The sequence below is a fragment of the Peromyscus maniculatus genome, chromosome 11 (genome assembly GCF_049852395.1).
Source record: "Peromyscus maniculatus bairdii isolate BWxNUB_F1_BW_parent chromosome 11, HU_Pman_BW_mat_3.1, whole genome shotgun sequence".
Lineage (NCBI taxonomy): Eukaryota > Metazoa > Chordata > Mammalia > Rodentia > Cricetidae > Peromyscus > Peromyscus maniculatus.
The window spans coordinates 103,581,996-103,588,515 of NC_134862.1; positions in this window are offsets into that span (position 1 = coordinate 103,581,996).

Sequence of the window (6,520 nt, forward strand, 5' to 3'; positions counted from 1 at the left end):
TACCCTGGCCTCTCATGAAGTTTACCAATCCAAAAACCCTGAGTCAGCTCTGCAAACAGGCAAGTCTGAGTGTGAGAGGTGAAAGACTAATTTCTTGGATCAAATTTTCCAATGAAATAAAGTCTTGTTTCTCTGTTGGGAAAGAGTATCAGGGAGAGAGAAAGCACCACTCTGTCCTTGGTGGTAAATTTCTTCTTCAGTCATTGTTAGATTTCCTGGAACAAGGAACATATTAAATCATGTGGGCTATCATCAACATGTAGTGGGCTGAAGCAGGAACGATGATTTCTCACCATCCTATCACACAACACAGGACAGAGCCACCCTACATGTCACTACCATCCAAATGAGAAAAGTAAGTGTCTATATATGGAACACAAGCAAAGGACATAGAGCCCCTGCCTTCATCTATATATCATAAGACACAATCCAGCAGCAGAGATGACCAGGGGGAGGCCAGGATAGCTTTACAATCTTGAAAGCCCAGGAGACACAGACCTCTAACTGTGAGCCCTTCTGTACATTTCATGGAGGTCTCAACTCCAAAATCAGATCAGAAGTCACTATGCCTATAGCCCTTCCAACAAGGAAACAATACAGAGGGGTAACTTCAGAAGAGGTAGGGTTTCTACCCTGGAAGCTGTGATTAACAACCTCAGAGACCCTACATGCCTTACTTCTTTCCCTTTTCTTTTTCTCTCATTTTGAGAACTGTGGTCCTTATCTGTAAGGTTAATTACTTGCCTGTCACAGTGTCCAGTGTCTCTATCAGCTTGCTCTGCTTAAAGAGCAGCAGTGTCAAGAAGAGAGTCTCTACTCAAGGGAGACTCACATACCCATTCTTTGCCCATTTCTTGCTTTCAAAGAAGACTGATCTCCCCTTGAAACTCTTTTTTAGAGGAGTAGATACCATAAGTAAGTCTTCCCAGAGCCATCAAACTGCACACACGAGTATGGCCACATGAACCAGGTTGTGAATCTGTCTGCTAGGAGTCTCAAATATTGCATTGATGAGTGTGATCAGCACACTATTAAAATAAACATGCTTATTACTAAAACTCTAATAGGTCATAGCAACAGGCAGAGAGCATGCATTACACTCCCTTTCCTGTTCTAATTGTATCTACTTTTATTTCACGCTACATGAAATGCAGATGGGAATCTACTTGCTATATTTGATGAATTTTCTCTTTGCATATTCTCCCTGACCTGTGGTTTCATTGACGGAAACATCAATGTTCTTAGAAGTACAAACTGGTCCAATACATTCCTACCAGACAAAGTCAGTCAGAAGGCAAAGACACCTATAGGCCAGGAGAAATGGGACTCCTTCCTCTCCTGGAAATATAAAATACGGAATGGGACTGTATGAAGTCAGCAAAGCTTTTCACAGGATTTTAGTGGCTCACTAGCAGATGACAGGTTTATAGATAAACAAAATCGTGGGAACCGCTGGCTTCAGATATTTATTTGTTTAGAAAGATTCCCTCAATGGTCCCTGTGTTAGCTCTTGTGTTTTATGATTAATATGTTTCATAATAATAATATAATAATAAAAACACCACACTTGATCTTACCCTGAAAATGTTGGCTAAATATCTCAAGACAATTTGTGAACACATAGAAAATTTCCTAACTATTACATTGAAAAATAAAGTTAATCTCAGTGTCTGATAAACCATTGGTCATTCAGAACATGTCTGGTAGTGTTCTCTGTTCTTCGGGGACACTGGCTCATTTAGCCTCCCAGGAACAAAACCCTTCTGCTGAGGAGGAAGTTGAGGCACCCGAGTAGATCTGTAGCACAGTAGGCAGTCAGAATAAGGATTACCTGGCCAAATGTCTCTGGAGCCTGGTCTCATCCTCAAAATTTCATGCTATGCCTCACACTCATGTTTATCTAGATTCTAACATGGGTGAGCTTAGTAGATCGACCAAATCATTGTGGCCTTTTTGTTCCCTGAAATGGGAATCAAACTCCAAAGCTTTTCACATACTTGGAAAATGTTCTACCACTGACATGCACCCCACCCCAGGTTGGGGTATTTTCAATAAAACTCATCTATCTATCTCTGCCTCAGCTGCTTGGGTAAGGAGGAAGAAACCAAACAAGGTACAGTTTGGCCTAGAAACTGCTATGTGAGAGAAGTCTACTAATGTGTTTGGTAGAAGTTAGTTTTTAGATTTGTGTTTTAAACAGCAGCATGTCCTATTGAGTGAGGCCAGAAATCTGCTTGTTAGATGATAGTGTGGAAGTCCAGCTTCACGTGAAAATTTTTACAGACCCTGAAACTGAAGCTCGGGGGGGGGGGGGGGGAAGTGGTCTACACAAGGTCACACAGACATAGTGACAGGGGAAGAACAAGAAGTCTAGGCTCTAGATCAAGCATCATTTTATCTACTCTACACAACAATCCTGTTCCTCCTACTTCTCCATCCCTTCTCTCCTGCCAGTTTCCATCGCTCTTCTGTACGAGCAGTAAAGCTCTTATTCTATTTGCAAAGTAAATAGAGCTGAGATACAGATTATGCTCGAGCATCAAAGCTTTTATCCAATATAAACAGAATCAGGGTAACTTGTTTCTTTTACTCCTCTCACACACAGGCTCAGTGCCAGCTCCAGCATAATTAGCAAAGGGCAAATAGAACTCTGGCACCCTGGCCAATTGGGGGCCACTGTGTTCCTCCAGCATAAGCAGAGAAATGCTTTGACTTTCTTTCTGCCTATCTTCTCCCCACTTCCCCTCCAGCTGTTGGGAAGACTGGTCTGTTGTGCATGATATGGAGATTGAAGTTCTCCCCAATCTCCAGGAGTTAATTTATTAGCAGTGAGATGAAAATTAAACAGGTTAATATAAAGATATAAAATATGGTGTGCTACTAGTGTCCTTATTCACTGGCTCTCAGAGACCTCAAACTAACCCAAAAGAATGCACACATACATACACATTGGCACACATAGACACAGACGTATGAACATAGATGTTTATACATACTTGAGAACACACACGTGCATCTCTTATATGTTTGTATCTATGAAAAATAGTACACATACTTGGAAAGTTGTATTTTATAATAGAACCTCCATTATTCAGAATACTGATTTTTTCTATGAATGAACACATCACTGAAAATTATGTTAGAGGCTCTAGAAAACTCAGCATAATTTTGCTAGTTCTCTTTCTGAAAGTGAGTTGACTTATCATTGTTTTAGAACTCTAGGAAATCAAATCAGAAGGCAATATTCCAGATGACAGTTTTGGATTTGGGGAACAGGATGTAATAGTAAAAAGGTATAAGACTCTGCATCAGAAAATGGTATTGATTCTCTCCTCTGACAATCACCTTGACTTTATGTAAGTGGAGAATCTCCCAAGGACTCAGTTTTTTCATCTGTAAAGTGGAAATGTCAACAATCTCTTCAGAATATTGCTATGAAGAACAAAAGTTGTATACACAATAGGTTTTCAGGGGCACAAATTTTCAAAGTAAACTTAAAAATTATTTTCTGTAAAGAAGTAGAATGATTAATAAATTAAATCTGAATGCAGCTCCTATAAAGGACCTTAAAAATCATTGACCAATGCAGCAAGAATTTCAAAACTCTAGAGTGTCAAACAGATGGTGTTAAATGCCATACTCGTATGTTTGATCTCATTCAGATCTTCATTCATTCAATAAATGTCATTTGACTGTATATATAAGCTAAACTCCTTTACACTCAAGAAATGCCAATCAATGCATAGTATAATCCTGTTTCTCTTTCAGTTTAGAGTAGGTCATAAGTAGGCACCTACTGTTTGCTTAGCATTCATCTAATTATTTTGTAGTTAGATATGATATAAGCAAATGGCAATGCAAATCAGCTTCAAGAGCTGGTAGGGCTAGTCAGACATGTGGAATATACCTGCAATCCCAGTACTTGGGAGGTAGAGGCAGGAGGATAGGGAGTGCAGCTCTGATTACACAGCGAGCTGGAAACAAACCTGGGCTACATGAGAACCTGCCTCAAAGGAAGAGGAAGAGGCTGAGGAGGAGAAGGGGGAGGAAGAAGAGGAGATGGAAGAAGAGGAGCAATCAGGTGAGGATAAAAGTCTCCCAAGTGTCTGTCTAAGATGCTTTGAAAAGGTGAGAGTTACCCTACTGATGTATGCTGTGGTGATTTGAATAAGAATGGCTCCCATAGGTTCAATATTTGATTGCTTAGGGTAGGGCACTATTTTGATAAGGAGGTGTGGCCTTGTTGTAGGAAGTATATCACTGGATGGTAGGCTTTAAGGTTTCAAGAGCCCAAGCCAGTACCAGTGGCTTTCTCTTCCTGCAGATCTAGATGTAGAACTCTCAGCTACTGGTTCTCCAGCATCATGTTTGCCTGCATGCTGCTATACTCCCTGCCATGATGTCAATGGACTAAAACCTCTGAAACTATAAGCAAGCCTCAGTCAAATGCTTTTCTTCATGAGAGCTGCCATGGTCATGGTGTCTCTTCACAGCAACAGAACATTGACTGAGGCATATGCCAAAAGAAAGTGTGCATAGAAAGAGGATGAGTATGACTAGAGAGGCAGAATGAAAGATGCAAGGGAAGGTGGTAAAGGTGAGACTAAGCTGGAAGTGTTCAAGCAAGAGGCAATGGCCTGCTTTTCAATGTATACTTCCAGGTGAGTGTAGACCATTATTGAAGAGCAGATCCACTTCAAATTGAGGAACTATCTTTGGTTTGCAATTGCTTGACACCCAGTGTGCTTTTGTGTCAGATATTTTGATATCAAAAACAGAGACTTCCCATAGCCTGGAGCTTGTGTCGCACACCTACCACCTACTTGACCCTGGTTATGTTAGTGTCCTCATCTATAAAATGAAGGGCTTAAAATAAATGACTAGCAAGGTCCACCTCTGCTCCAAGACTGCAGCTTCTACCTTATGGGGTGGGGAGCATCACAATGGCCTGAAGGGGTTAATTCATCTTGCAGAATACTCATAGGTGAGGCACAGAGTATAGGGAGAATCTCTCCCTACCCCCTCCCCAGGAAGACAAAGCCTCCCATCATTTGCCTTTAATCTGTTTTCTTAATTTTCTTCCTAGGGAAAGTCACAGCTCCAATCAGCCCTCTAATCAATGGCTCCACCACTGCTACACAAATGAGCCAGATTTATTAAAGGAGTCCTCTCTCAGATGGAAATGGGCTCCCTGCTGGGGCTGCAAATACAGGCAAAGATTGACTGCTCCCAGAATAGGTAAAGATAGAAGGAAAATGAAAGCATGCAAGTGACAAGGGAGAGGGCACCCAAGGACTCTCAACCGCCTCCCCACACATGTCCATGAATATACGGTCATCAAGCAGCCTGGAGACCAGCCCCATTTAGCCTGACCCTGGGCACAGCCATCAGGTGACTAGCCAGGAAACATTTTCTGTCACCTCCCTAGATACCCTAGGAAAAGAAGGTCATCCAAAGCCAGAGTAGTGGAGACTCTTACAAGTGGAAAGCCTCTCAGAGCCAAGTGTTCACAGGCTGTTTGAGCTGGAGAGAGTCCTTAAAGATGAAATACAGCTAATGGGGAGGGCACAGACCTTGAAAAGACCCTTGTATTTCTGACTGATAGCCAGAAGCACAGGAAATTAATATTTCAAGGCTGTAAGGAACTATCCATACTGGATAAAATTAAATATTTATATATTCATAGTTGGGGGCTGGGAGCCCCTTGATTGTGGAGTGGACACTGCATGAAACATTCAGAAATATCCAGTAGGGACACTCAGGACAAGGACAGTACCATCTATTCTACAAAATTGTCACCACCCTTCATTGTAGACATATTTGTGTTTCTGAAAATTATGGCCATGTTTCCTGGGGAGGTGGTGGGAAAAGTGATTTTTCACTTATGAAAACTGAGAGAATTCTGAATGGCCTAAAATCCACTATGAAATAAACAAAGGCACTCACATGGTGAGAGCAGGTATGTCCCTTTAAAATGATGGTACCTAAGAGAAAGGGGGTTAGGAAAACAGAAGACCAGAAGAATAAAGCTGGGACAAGAGTGAGCATGTAATAAAAGTCTCATTCTAGAAATTACAGATGCTAAGCCGCCTAGAATCTTGTTTTAAGTTTTCTGACTTTTTTTTTTCAAGACAGGGTTTCTTTGTGTAGCTTTGCGCCTTTTCCTGGAACTTACGTGGTAGCCCAGGCTGGCCTAGAACTCACAGAGATCCACCTGCCTCTGCCTCCCGAGTGCTGGGATTATAATTTCTGTTGCCTTTACACCTTAGTTTTAATCAACATGTTAGCCAGAGAAAAGACTAGTCTACAAAACAAACCAGTTGCGTGGTAGCAATAAGTTAGAAGGTGCTACATATCCAACCATGTGTGCATGATGGGGTGGAGATTATGTTGACCACACAGAATGGTTTTCTATACTATGCAAACATGCCTAGTGACACCTGCCATTCACACCTGCACACACACACACACACACACACACACACACACACACACACACACACTAGAAACAATAAGCATT